Source organism: Grampus griseus, assembly GCF_964374135.1.
Source record: "Grampus griseus genome assembly, chromosome: 1".
Taxonomy (NCBI): Eukaryota; Metazoa; Chordata; class Mammalia; order Artiodactyla; family Delphinidae; genus Grampus; species Grampus griseus.
Genome location: NC_139017.1, coordinates 31,574,262 through 31,589,688, shown reverse-complemented (window position 1 = coordinate 31,589,688; position 15,427 = coordinate 31,574,262). Strand labels below are relative to the sequence as shown.

General features: G+C 37.7%; 1 long non-coding RNA gene across 1 annotated transcript in view; it reads left to right on the top strand.

The window, feature by feature from the left end:
• Positions 1-15,427, top strand: part of LOC309838555 — a 43,481-nt gene that overhangs the window by 14,781 nt on the left and 13,273 nt on the right. The window contains exon 2 of the long non-coding RNA XR_014298361.1: positions 3,852-4,002. This is a non-coding gene — a long non-coding RNA (uncharacterized lncRNA). The remainder of the gene's footprint in view (positions 1-3,851; positions 4,003-15,427) is intronic.

The window sequence follows — 15,427 nt, the reverse complement described above, 5'->3', positions numbered from 1 at the left end:
ATATTAAAATCTGGTGCCTGCTTTCTTTCTGTTAGCATTTTCTGATGTATCTTTGCCTTTTGTTTTATTTTTAATCATCTGGTGGAGTTTTGCTTTAGGTAGTGTCCTTATTACCAGCATCTGGATTTTGTATTTTGACACATTCTCCAGGTCTGTTTTTCAATTGGGAAGTTTCACACATATGCATGAAAATATGTTAATTCCATATTGTAAAGTAAAACATAACAGGTTACAAAGTAGCATATTTAGTATCAGCTCACATATGTAGGAGAAAATCTCAAATTGCGTGTGTGTGCGTGTGCGTGTGTATACATAGATACATATATCAAAAATTTAACTGTGCTTATTTCTGTGTGGTGTGAGTTTTTTTCTTTTTGCTCATATGTATTTTTTAATGAACACGTCACACATACAAAAAGAATTAAAGTTTTTTTTTATAATTAAGAGTCAATCAAATAATTTGCAACCAGCTTATAAGGGCAATGGGGGCACCTAAATTCTTGAAGAAAGAACTATTAAAAAAAATGTAAACCTCAAATTACCTCTGGATCTCTTAGCCAGGGGAATAAAACTGGCAGTTATCACAGAAAAAAAAAAAAAAAAAGACCACAAATGACAAATGTTGGTGAGGACGGGGAGAAAAGGGAACACTTGTACACTGCTGGTGGAAATGTAAGTTGGTGCATCCACTAGGGAAAATAATATGGAGGTTCCTCAAAAAACTAAAAACAGAACTACTTTATGATCCAGTAATTCCACTCCTGGGTATATATCCAAAGAGAATGAAAACATTAACTTGAAAAGATACATGTACCCCAATGTCATAGCAGCATTATTTGCAATAGCCAAGGTTTGGGAGCAACCTAAGTGTCCATCAACAGAAAATGGAGAAAGGAGATGTGATATATATGCTCAACGGAATACTCTTCAGCCATAAAAAAGAATGAAAATTTGCCATTTGCAACGATATGACTGGACTTGGAGGGTATTATGCTTAGTAAAATAAGTCAGAGAGAGAAAGATAAATACTGTATCTTAATCTAAGAAATAAATGAATGAATATAACAAAAATAAGCAGACACAGATATAGAGAACAAACTAGTGGTTACCAGTGGGGAGAGGAAAGGGTGTAGAGATAAGATACAGGTAGTGGATTAAGAGGTACAGACTACTATGTATAAAATAAATAAGCTACAAGGATATATTATACAGCACAAGGAATATAGCCAATATTTTGTAATAACTATAGGTAGAGTATAATTATAAAATTGTGAATCACTCTGTTGTACACCTGAGGTTAATAATATTGTAAATCAACTGTTCCTCAATAAAAAAAAAACCCAGAAAACCATATTATGGTATAAGTTTAGACATATAGATCAATGGAATAGAAGTGAGAGTCCAGAAAAAAAAACAAACCCTACATTTATGGTAAATTGGTTTTGAGAAGGGTGGCAAGTCACTTAAATGGGGAAAGAATAGTCTTTTTCAACAAATGATGCTGAGTCAACTGGACAGCCAGATGGAAAAGAATGAAGTTAAACATCTATCTCAGATCATGTACAAAAAACCTCAAAATAGAGCTAAAACTATAAAACTCTTAGAAGTACAACATAGGCCTAAATCTCTGTGACTTTACATTAGGCAATGATTTCTAAGGTATGACACCCAAAGTACAAGCAACAGTAGAAAAATTAGACAAATTATACTTTATCGAAAGTACTTGTATTGAAAATATATAAAGAACTCTTAATTCAACAATAAAAAGATAAAAACCCCAATTTTAAAGTGGGCTAAGAAATTGAATAGACATTTCTCCAAAGACCTAATAGCCAATAGCACATGAAAAGATGCTCAATGTCATCAGTCATTACGGAAATGCTAATCAAAACCACAATGAGAGGGACTTCCCTGATGGCGCAGTGATAAAGAATCTGCCTGACAATTCAGGGGACATGGGTTCAAGTCCTGGTCCAGGAAGATTCCACATGCCACAGAGCAACTAAGCCTGTGCGCAGCAACTACTGAGCAAGGGCTCTAGAGCCTGTGAGTCACAACTACTGAGCCTGTGTGCCAGAACTACTGAAGCCAGCACACCTAGAGCCTGTGCTCTGCAACAAGAGAAGCGACCTCAATGAGAAGCCCACGCACTGCAATGAAGAGTAGCCCCTGCTCACCACAACTAGAGAAAGCCCGTGTGCAGCAACGAAGACTCAACACAGCCAAAAATAAATAAAATAAAATTAATTAATTAAAAAGAAACAAAAAACTACAGTGAGATACTATTTCATACCCACTAGGGCAGCTATAATAAAAAAGACAAATAGTAACAAGTGTTGGCCAGGATGCAGAGAAATTAGAACCCTCCTATATTGTTGGTAGGGAGGTAAAATGGTGTAGCCCCCTTGGAAAACAGTTCGGCGGTTTCTCAAAAAGTTAAACAGAGAGTTACCATACGCATGCTCATATTCCTTGGGGTGTCTCTGAGGCCTAGGTTTAAAGTGCATTTTCCCAGAGAGTATTTGAATTTGCTCTGCAAGGTACTTCTGCCAGGTGGAGAAGTAGCCATCCAAGCCCACTTTAAACTACATTTTTAGTTGGAATCTTTTGTTTGTTTTTTGCATAGTTCAGAAATTTTGCCAAAGTCATGTTTTTCCTCCAACAAAACTTAAGTTGAGACAGACAAGAGTCACTGATAAATCCTTCTGTGTGGTATTTTCTTCCTTGTTTATAAGCTGAAGTAAAGTACTGTATCTCCTTGGGGTTCTCAGATGGGGTTCTCAAATCCCATGTAGGGATTTCCATCCAATCTTCCACCATAAGGGGACAAACCTTTAGTTTTCTCTCCTGCTCACTGCACCTGTTAGAACTCAAGCTTTAGGCCATCCATGTAGACAGATGCCTCCAGAGCAAACACCAACATTTGATTATATATATATATGTATATATATACATTTTTAGGTGTCCTATACCAGGAGAGTTTCTCTAGACACCTAATCCTCCATAATGCCCGCAATGAAAAATCTGACAAAGCATATTTGTGCAGAAGTTCACATTCCCCATCCACCCCCATCTCTAAGAAAAAGTCTTTAAGTAAACACTAGTCTCTGGGAAAATGTACCTTGTTCATTCTGTGACTTTTTACCCTCTGGACATTCTCACATCAACTATGGTTTCAGAACACAGTGTAGGAGGGAAAGATTAGATTGAAAAGTTAAGTTGCAGTCACATTAAAAGTCTTAAATGCAAAGATAGGAATATTTGGATTTCCAAATTATCACTTTTTGATTCAATAGGTTGAAATTCCATGACAGACATACTTCCAACTAACAATATATATATATTTTTCAAATAGGTTCTTTCATTCAAACTATTGATGGAAGAAATTTTTACATACTAAGGTATGGGGAAATAATTCTAGCTTATACACAAATTAACTTGAATTTTATACTAACTAAAACAGCCCGTTTGTGGCCTATCAAACGTATGTTGTACATCTGCTTTAATTATTAAAGAAAAGGATGCATTGACCATAAGTAAAGAATGCGCATGTTAAAAATAAAAATTAAATGCCTCCCTTCCTGGGACACCAATACTGGTATTCTTTCAATGATAAAGACTCCCTTCCTAGGTACCAAGGCCACACTGACTCACTGTGTACATGGTGATCTGGTTTTTTGAAGCTTTGAAAGAATGTATCCCTTGTTTGACGTTCTTTGTTCTTATAAGATATAATACTGCTGAAAACCATGCTTCTCTGGAACAATTCCTCAGAGTTATCTGAGAGGCTGTCTCCTTGGCTATAGCCCTCAGTTTGGCTCAAATAAAGCTCTTTTCTATTCTTATTACAGATTGTTTATTGATTATTTCCATCGACATTGCTTGGCATAGTTGGCAGGATATCAGAAAAACCCATCTGAGGTTACCTGGAGTCTATACTGGACCAGCGCCTTGGTACCAAGCACAGCCCCTTGAGCCCCCCTGGCTTCACAGAACCCTCAGGTGCGTTGGTGAGTTTTTCCTGATATCTAGATCTCCTTGTATTAAGTGACAGTCTATGACTTTTATTTGAGCTGTTATCTTAAGACTTGGAGTCTTAAAGGGGTACTGTTACATTTCCTAGGTGAAGAGGACCTAGGGAAAGATCCTAGGCAGAGAGTCTGGGAGTATAAACTTTAAAAATTGTGAATCACTATACTGTACACCCATAACATATAATGTTTTATATCAACTATACTTCAATTTCAAAAAAATAATGATTATATTTTATGGCCTGTCTACCTAAAAATAGTTTCTCCAATTTTTGGTAACTTGAAACTTCAGAGTTTTGCTAAGTTAAATTGAATGATGAGAATTCATTGAATATCCAGATCATTTCTCATTAAGATAAAATACTGAAACATTAGTTGCTAAGCAAGTTTAAGTTTACCCACTTTTCTTACTAAAGAAAAACTAAAGATATTTGGATTTATTAGACCTATGTCTTATACCATATTGAGGGAAGAATATTATAAGAAAATGTACGTTTCTAGAGGTTATAAAATGTGTTCACAGATTTACCAATCAGAAAGTGCTGATATGACAGTTTACGATAGCCTGCTTCTCAAGAGATTAAGGTTTTTTAAGGGTTAAAAATTATAACATAGGTGTAATTAAAGCTACTAGAAGTAATAAGGGAAGCATTTCAGTATACAAGGAAAATAAGATGTATGTTTTCAGTAAAAGGAGATAAGAAGAATGGAAATGCATTTTGTTAAGGGAAAAGAAAGTGATTTTGTCCTGAAGCACCTCAAAGAGAGATATTAAACTAATTAGGCTTATTTTGTATATTAAATTACATGGGAAGCATTGTCAAATAAAAGGTAACATTAAGCCTTCTTTATGTTGTGTTTATATATAAGTATTTGAGAAATTATATGAAATTCATATAAATCTTATATGTCCTAACATAAAATGTTATTTGTCATCAAAATTTAGGCTCACATGAAAGGGACTGAACCTGAGTATTAGGGAAATACCCTAGGTGACTTTCATACAAAAACAACAATGACAGGGACTTCCCTGGTAGTCCAGTGGTTAAGATTCCACGCTCCCAATGCAGGGGGCCTGGGTCAGGGAACTAGATCCCACGTGCTGCAACGAAGATCCCACAGGCAGAAATTAAGATACTGCATGCCACAGCTAAACCCTGGTGCAGCTAAATAAATAAATAAATATTTTTAAAAAAAACAAAAAAAGCAAAGACAACACCAACAGAATCTGTAAAGATTATGGCACATGTAGATAAAGTCCATTCTGTTTCTGCAAAAATTTACCCCTCATTGTCAGACTTTTGCCATCCTGATGTCCGGGTAACATGGCAAGAGTCTGCTCCTAGATCAGAGAAATTAAGATGGGTAAACAATAGCTGTGAATTATAAACAGTCAGGGCTATGGGAAACCCAGAACAGCTTGGCACTTCTTGGCTCCCTGGCCAACCCCATCTTTTTGTTTGAAGGTTAAAGCCTCCCCTTGCTGCAAGCTGATGCCCTCACCATGAAAAAGAAACTTAGAAAATGTGTTTTCCACTTGGGGTATAGTTCTACAGTCTCCAGTGATCAAGGCAGCCACTTACTGGGCAAATCAACAAAAACCTCACAAACTTCTTGAAATTATCACTGTCAATACTATCACCCTCAATCATCAGGCAGTGTAGACAGAACTAATGGAAAAAACTAGACTCAAGTAGAACAAAAATTAATTACATGGCTTTGAATGAACTGATAAATATGATTATAATTTTACATCTTTTTGTCTGAAATATTACTAGCTTTTAATCTTTGTTGTCCAGATGCAAGGGAAATTTTCGCCTTAAGCTAATTATGACTTACAGCAATTTAGTAAATTATACCCTTGTTAAGAGAATTGAAGCATTTACCTTTTATCTCTACCTGATCCCTCCAGAATTTGGAAACTCTTAGGTTCCCAGCAGGAGCTTTCCAGGAAGGAAGGAAGGCCACTTCCTGGCAGGTGCAGTAACCTCAAGATATTTTGGACCTCAAGAAGAGAGATATCCACCTAAATCTGTAGCTATTGCAGATGGGATCTGATGACAAGTCCTTGGCATGGCTCTCCTGGCCTTGAGAGGTCTTTTAAAAGTTCAGTTTGAGATTCCTTATGAAAAGTTCCAGCAAAGCAAAATTTAAAACAGCCTATACGATCAATTATACTTATGTAAATAATCAGGCCAAATTTACTGAAACCAGACTTATTTAGCAAACAAACTGGTTTTAATTTAACTATATTTGATAGAAATAGGATAAGTTTAAAGATAAAACATTATGTTTCCACAATATACCTTTATGGATATTAAGTTTTAGTGTTACTGTCTTTGAGGTTTGGTATTTTCTGCCTTCTACTCCCTAGTTGGCTTCTTGTTACTATGTTACATTATAATAAAATTTAATTGAATTATTAAAAGGATATTCTAAGCTTGTTTCTGAAGCTGATCACAGTAATGTATCTTTGGATGAAGATCAGTTGCCCCATGACCCACAACCAGGGGATTATACATACTGGAGAAAGACATCAATAAAAGGACTCTCTCTCCAACCTCGATGAAAGTGCCCTTATCAGGTATAGTAGCATATGCACAATAAAACCGAAGGGCATTGACTCTTTAATTTATATTTTCTACTTAAGAAGGGCCTCTGCACTGGACTGGTCTATGGAAAGAACTGCTGACCTCCAACAACACTCACACCAGGATAAGAAAAAGATGACAACAGTAGTAAACAGCTTACCCAAGAACCCAGACCAGGACTGTGAGACCCATTCTACTAGTTCAGTTGAAAGCTTACCAAATGTTTGTCCCCCTATCAAAATCTAAAGTTATTGTTTTACCTCTATCTATACTTTTGACCCTGTATTCAGGATGGCAAAAAAAATTCTTAGTAAATTTATCACAAAGTATACTTCTGGGGCAATGTAACCAATTGTTGGATCTATCATCAAATTCCTCAGTCAACATAAGACCAATATAGGCCCCTCTTAATACCTATCACTGACTTTCAGATGTACTTAATATTGCCATCCCTCTAGACCAACCCCCTCTGGCCTAACCTTTCACGTTCAAATTCTTCAACATACTATCCTCAGTCCTCAGAGACTGAGCACAACTTACCCCAGGATCCCTTCACTCTGTCTCTTACTCTATTGAAAAATGTCTTAAAGAGAAAAATGCAAATAAATTATGCCAGCAACTCCCATATGTTAAATACCATGCAGATGACTTTTGGAAAGCCTACAAGAGAAATGACCCATAGTTTAATATTGTGTTGACAAAACTTCCAGTTAATAAGGCTATCAATGAGAGCACTCTGGGAGGGATCACTTGTGCTCCCCCAGGTTTTGTCTTCATATGTGGTACTGGAACTGATCCACTTTCCCAAGGATGGGCATATAAACGTCTTAATAACTGGTAAATAGAAGATTTATATTTATAAGGACATTATGTTACCCCATTTTCTGTACATAAGGAAACAGATGAACTTCCTTCCTTTCTTCATTACAGAGTCAAAAGATTCATGTTAGCAAGAAACCAAGATACCTGGTGGCAAGATCTTTTGGGAATCCTGGTTCCTAATGCAAGAGTATATGCAAACAAAGAGATGATCAGAAATCTATCAGCCACTATTGGTCAAATAGCCGAAAGACTGTAAAAAGCATTTTAGCACAATAGACACCCCTAAATTCCTTAGCCCAAGTAATATTAGATAACAGGGTAGCCTTAGATTTTCTTTCTTTTTTTTCTAAATTAATTAATTTATTTTTGGCTGTGTTGGGTCTTCATTGTTGCATGTGGGCTTTTTCTAGCTGCGGCGAGTGGGGGCTACTCTTCGTAGCCGTGCGTGGACTTCTCATTGTTGTGGAGCACAGGCTCTAAGCGTGCGGGCTTCAGTAGTTGTGGTGCGCAGGCTCAGTAGTTGTGGCACACAGACGTAGTTGCTCCGCAGCCTTTGAGATCTTCCTGGACCAGGGCTGAACCCATGTCCCCTGCATTGGCAGGTAGATTCTTAACCACTGCGCCACCAGGGAAGTCCCTGCCTTAGATTTTCTACGGGCTAAACAAGGAGGTATTTGTGCTATTACTCATACTACTTGTTACACATATCAATACCTCTGGAGAAGTTGACACACCCAGAAAAAATTTCCCCAAAAGCAAAATGGTTACAAGATGTAAGAAAAACTAACCTTTTAAATAATCTGTTCAGTAGACTCCCCTCAGGAATAGACAATCTTTTTCTGTTTTGCTTTACATACGATTATCATTGTCACAGTATGTATTAGTATTCTTTTCCTAGCTATCATGACATGTATCACTGCTTGCTTTAAGCCTACTGCTAAAAGCATGTGTACAATGTTTGTGTGACCATTCAATGCAATTGCTAAAGTGTACAGTCTCTAAAATATTTTCCCATTCGCATACCTGTGTGCTTGTTCACTATATCTGATTAGTTTACCCTCAATGTGGATAACTAGCAGATCTCTATACACATATAAACAAACAAAAGAAAAGAGGCCTAGCCCTGAGGGACATGATGGACCCAGGGCAAACAGCAATCACTCTGGCATCAAGGGACAAATATTTTGATCATCAATGCTTTCTGTTGAAAGATTTACAATCTAAAGGGGGAAGTGATGAAAGAAATTTTCACATACTGAGGTATGGGGAAGTCATTCTGGCTTAAATGTGAGTTAACCTGAATTTTGTACTAACTAAAACAGCCTGGTTTTAGCTTACCAAACATACATTATACATCTGCTTTATTTTATTTTATTTTTTTATTGAAGTGTAGTTGATTTACAATGTTGTGTTAATATATCTGCTTAAATTATTAAAGAAAAGTATGCACTGACCAGAAGTAAAGAATGTCCATGTTAAAAATAAAGATTAGGGAATTCCCTGGTGGTCCAGTGGTTAGTACTCCACGCTTTCACTGCTGAGGGCCTGGGTTCAGTCCCTGACCGGGAAACTAAGATCCCACAAGACACGTGGCATGGCCATAAAGTAAAATAAAATAAAATAAAATAAGATTAAATGGCTCCCCTCCTTGAATGCCAATGCTGGTATTCCTTCAATGGTAAGACTCCCTTCCCAGACACCAAGGTGATACCAACTCACTGTGAACAGGGTGATCTCTTTTTTTTGAAACGTTGCAGGAATGTATCCCTGACTTGTTTGATGTTCTTTGTTCCAACAATATATAAAACCATGTGAAAACCATGCTTCTCCAAAGCAGTTGCTCACAGTTATCTGAGAAGCTGTCTCTGGGGCTATAGTCTTCAATTTGGCTCAAATAAAACTCTTTTCTATTCCTACTATAGATTGTTTATTGATTATTTCCATCAACACAGCTAACTGGTTCATGTGTGCCTGACACTGGTTTCACGCTGTATGGAGTAAAAGAAATCATTAAAGACAAGTTCTGTCCTTAAGTAGTTTATAAGGAAACGTTTATCTGGGAAACATTTCTTGTATGCAAATAATTACCACATAAAGCAAAAGAAGTGCTAAATTAATGGTGAGAGTTCAGACAGCTAAACAGGTTCAAAGTAGGGAGTAGTACTTCCAACGTGGGCTGGGGGGAGGGTGACCAATGATCCTGGTTTGCTGGGGACTGAAGGGCTTCCTGGGACACAGAACCTTCAGAGAGAAATGCAAGATAGTCCTGGGCAAATAGGCCAGCTGGTTACCTTAATAAAGGCAGTGTTATAGGCGGAGTCAGAGAAGGCCTTGTGGAGGACAGGAGATGGAAATTGAAAAGAACCCTGTAGAATTAGTTGGATTGGATTGGCTACCTTCATTAATACCTTTTACATATATACAAACTAACCCTCTTCACCACTCTTACCAATAGCAGTCCTAACAATTGTGCAGTGATTCCATTTTCGTGAGTACTTTCTTTTGATTGTCATGTGGGTTGAAATCTTTTATCAAACATTGGCTTCTACCTTCACTATTGTACCTGTGTATCCTACATAGTTTTCTAATTTCCAGTTGCTCTACTTCCCTTCAATACTGTGTTAAATGAGAGCTTTTTGTAATGCCTCCTCCTCTCCAAATGTATTAAATTACAATGGAGTCTGTATGGGTGGGTCAAAAATTAGAAAGAAGGCTGCTTAGAAGCAAAAATGGGTCTTCATTTGAATACAGATTCTCATAAGCAAGAGTTACCTGACCTTAAACCAGAGAGGGGAAGTGTCCACCTATGTGAAATACTGTAAACGAAAGCTTATCAAACTTTAATGTGTAAAGAAACTACCACCTCCTCCTATCCTGTAAAAATTGCAGATTTTGACTAGTAGGACTGGGAGGGCCTAGGATTCTGAATTTCTAATAAGCCCCCAGGTGATTCCATTGCTGCTGGTCCTAGTACCATACCTGGGGTAACAAGGCTGTAAAGCAGAAAGGCCCCTTCTGGCACCTGTACTTGCCCAAATTTCCCTCCACTCCCTAAAATTCTTTTACATTGCTGCTGGTCCTAGTACCATACCTGGGGTAACAAGGCTGTAAAGCAGAAAGGCCCCTTCTGGCACCTGTACTTGCCCAAATTTCCCTCCACTCCCTAAAATTCTTTTACTTTGCTGCTGAGTATGAAAGTCCACCAATTATACTTTCTGAAACAAGGTGCAGATATATTCACTACTTAACATTAACTTGTTTAATCAGATAGTTTTCCTCATTATACCCACTGAGTTAGGAACTTTAAGAATGGACATTGATTATTGTGGGTAAGTCATAAAGAATTTAGTAATGAGTCACTGTATTAAAGGGTGAGCATAAAGGTGGAACATGAAGAGTTTAGGAAGAAAGGTGGGTATTGGGCACCTGCAGAGTTCTGTGAAAGCAGGGGCACTTGGGGTTCTGCCAAAGGCCATATTAGCAAATAGGAGGAAGTGGAGAGGCGAGAGGCTATTTATAATGAACCTCATAGTTTCATAGCTTTGCGTTGGGCCAGTCTGAGGAAACCTGATCCTAATAAAAATAGCAAGTCTAGTCCTTATTTTGTATAGAAAGATAATATGACGCCTGTATATATCAGTAAAGATTCACTGTTTTTTCTCAATTTGCTTATGCAGTTGCGAAATTCAAGAAGTTAGTTTGGTAAATGCACATGCTAGTTGAAACTGTAGGAAATGTCTTCTAATAAATATGTAAGATTTCAAGATAGGATTTAGAGCTAAAATTATGACCAGTGACTGACAATACAGAATAATAGTGCTTAAATGAGTCAGAGATCACCGAGCCTTTTTATCCTATGGATGCAGAAACTGAAAACAAGCAGGTTTAAATGGATTTCTCAACTTCGTTCAGGTAGTTAATATAATAGTGTGGACTTGACTACCATGACTGTTGACTTTTAACCAAGGGCTTTCTATAATACTATGTACAAGTTAAAAAACCCAGGTTAACATTTCCCAAAAGGTTTCACATTTTAATGTAAGTTTTTTTTTTAATGTATATAAGTGTTTTTTTTTGTTTTTGTTTTTTTTTTAGGCCACACAGCATGTGGGAATCTTAGTTCCCCAAGCAGGGATCGAACCCATGCCCCCTGCATTGGGAGCGCAGAGTCTTAACCACTAGACCATCAGGGAGGTCCTATATAGAAGCATTTTTGTGCTTAATGATCTTGTACTTAATGGTTCAATTACTTTTGACAAATTTCCAATTTTTTGAAACTTTTCTTTTCTTTCTTTCTTTCATTCTTTCTTTCTTATAAATCCTTGTGTCACGAGCTCCATTTTAAAAAAATTTCTAGGAGACCTATGCAATTTATTATAAATGAGATCAACACCAAGATAAACCCATTTATTTTCTGAACATATTCCAGGTGTCACCAAGAGCCCTCCTTTTTTTTTTTAACATCTTTATTGGAGTATAATTGCTTTACAATGTTGTGTTAGTTTCTGCTTTATAACAAAGTGAATCAGCTGTATGTATACATATATCCCCATATCCCTTCCCTCCTGCACCTCCCTCCCACCCTCCCTATCCCACCCCTCTAGGTGGTCACAAAGCACTGAGTTGATCTCCCTGTGCTATGCAGCTGCTTCCCACTAACTACCTATTTTACATTTGGTAGTGTATATATGTCAATGCTACTCTCTCACTTCGTCCCAGCTTACCCTTCCCACTCCCCGTGTCAAGAGCCCTCCTTTTGATAAAACAGTAAAATCTCCTCTCTTATCCTGAAAGGAAGCCTGGTTTTCTTCTGAAATTCCTCCACCTACTATACACATATTTCCATGTCTGAATTTGGATAGCTAAAGGCAGATGCGAAGTAGAAGTTAGAGTCAAATGAGATATACATGTGGGTCCTGACCTCTGATGTTACCCCACCTGTCAGCTTAGCCTACTTGGTTAGGACACACCTTGAAGCAGTTGGAAGGTAAATATTAAACAAATAAAGGTTAGTATGTACTACTTCACAATGGACATTGTAAAGCAGTGAAATTTCTCACCAGGAAAGTCACAGACTAATATGTTACTTTCCCAGGCTCCACCTTCCCCCTTGTCAAAAATGTATTATCATATCAGACTTTCATACTCTAATGTGAGTTTTTTTGTTATGTTTTTTATTTTTTTTTGTGGTACGTGGGCCTCTCACTGTTGTGGCCTCTCCCGTTGTGGAGCACAGGCTCTGGACGTGCAGGCTCAAGGGCCATGGCTCATGGGCCCAGCCGCTCTGCGGCATGTGGGATCTTCCCGGACCGGGGCACGAACCCGTGTCCCCTGCATTGGCAGGCGGACTCTCAACCACTGCGCCACCAGGGAAGCCCTCTAATGTGAGTTTTAACTCAACTTATTGCATTTTCTAAAACAATTTGGATCTTATACCTCTGTGCTACTCTACGTAAGAGTGACAAAAATGTGAGGTCTCCAATCTTATCTGTTACTGACATTGGTAGAGGACAAGAAAGCATTGTTTTAGTGGAGAAGGTTTTCAGAACCCCTGAAATCTCACTTGGTAGAGAACAGACTATTCTGGCATTATGGTTCTGGTGCCCGCAGGTTAATTCATTAGGTAATAAAGCACAGAGTTCACTATAGTTAGCCTAAAAGGTGAATGCAAAATTTTGGATTCAATGCCTCTGAAAACCTTTTTAGAGGAGTTCTTCAAATACAAGAGAACTGAATTTATGTTATGCCAGCAGGACTTTCTTTTTAGTGCCCCATTCAGTGGAATTTTATTTGGAATACTTCTGGATGTTAATTTATAACGTCTTCAGGACTTTCGTTTAAACAACATGTTTTTAAATAGATTACTTTAGAGGCTGATGAATCAGAATAATAAAAATAAGAAATATGTACATTCATTTCTCAGAAGAAAGGCATTAGATAAACCCAGAGTAATATTGGTATTTATTGTCTTAAGATTGCTCTTTCTTTTCCTAGCTCAAGAAAATGTACTTAATAATTTTCTGAATGTCTCTAAAAGTCCGGATGTCATTTCTCTATGTTGAAATTTTGTCTGTTTTAATGACATTTAATTTATATACAGCAAAGCTCACCTGTCAGAGATATTTAATTGTCCTGTAAATCGATCCAATGAACTAATCACTGCTAATGTTTTAACAGGTATGGACTTATCAATGTGTTCTCTAATAGAATTACACTCTGGGAACTTTTTGAAATAGAGTCTTACCCAAAGTCAAGATTCTTCTGGAATGATTCCAAGGATGCTTGCAAATCTGTGGTCAGAGTATTTTGGAACAGACAGTTCTCAAAACAATCTTACCACATAGACCCTTAACTAGCAGCCCAGTCCTTTATAACAGTATGGCTGGACTGCCTCTATAAAAATTTTCCCTATAATTACAGAGCTAAATGAGAATTCCCCTTTCTGATGTGTAGAACCTTTTAACAGGTCAAGAATGAGATAGTATAAAGTAAATCCCTTCAGTGTGAGAGACAGAACATAGCATGTAGAAATCTGTGCTTTCCTTTTTAAAATAAATAAATAAATAACTAGCACACATCCCTCTAATACCTTTTTTACCAGAATACCTTTAAATACAATCATCTGGCAAATGAATAAATATTTACTGAGCACCTACTATGTGTCAGACACTATGCTGTGTGGTTTTAAACGTACACATTTCATTATTCTTACTATACCCATTCTTCCCTTTTATAAAGCCAATCCAGTGTTTACAATGCTTACAATCAAGGCTCTAAATTTCACATATGTAAATATAAATAAAATGGTTATATGATTTATATGTCCATTAGACCATATTACTTGAGGTAAAAGACTACCTGTTCACTTTTCTACCTCTGAGCCTGAGCCTAGTCCAATGCCTGCCACTTAGTACGTAGGATCTCATTAAATCTTTTTTGAATAATTCTTTTTTTTGGGGGGGCTGGTCCTGTGGCTTGCTGGGTCTTATTTCCCTGACCAGGGATCGAACCCAGGCCATAGCAGTGAAAGGGCCAAGTCCTAACCACTGGACAGCCAGGGAATTCCCTGGAATAATTCTTAAAGAAATTGTGGAATGGTTTGTTGGACAGATCATTGTGATTAGTTCTTCATAAGTGTATTACTGATATAAATGGTGTTTCAAGTTACTAGGTAAAGGGGAGTAATATGTGAACTTGACCTTCCTCAACAGTGCTTTGTACGTAATGGGTACTCAATAAAGATTTAATTAAATGGGGAATTTTAAAAAGCATTGTGAGGGGTACAAAGCTCTATATGACATGGTTTTATAAAAATATATGTAATCAGAGACTCCACTTCCCTAGTCCCCAGGCTTGGGGTTTACTCATGCCCCAGTTTTTCCTCAGAGTGTGAATACTGGATCCTTGTAGTCTAGGACGCTTGGGGAATCCAGGGTAACCAGTGCACAGAATTTCTTGCTGCTATCATGAAATGGAATGCTGATAGCAAATGGCAACTGGCATCTACAGAATGCTGGCTGGTCCTCTGTTCTGGCTTCTGCCAAGGCACTGGCAGGATACTTGTTCATAACAATATCCTCTATCCACATGCACTGCTGCCTTATGGGCCATAATCTGATTCTGGACCCAGAATCAGGATGTGCTCAAGTATTTGCTACTTTATGGACCCAAGGCTCTGGCTAATTTTTCTCTTTTCCTCTTTGGAAGCAGGGCAAATTACTGTTAAATTTAGCTCCAAACGGAAAGATACATTGTTTTTCTAGCCTGAAGTTCCAGCCAAGCCTTCATCCTCAGAGTTATGACCATCTTCTAAGTCCCTGGGCCCCACAGAAGAGAAGAAATAGCTCTTTATTTGTATTTATGGGCCCTCCTTCCTGTACTTTCCTTGGTTCCTGCCATGGGATTCAAAGAATGGACAGTAACTACCTTTTAGGCAGCCAAGTGGGCGATGGTCTTGCTTGGACGTGGCCAGCCCCCATACTG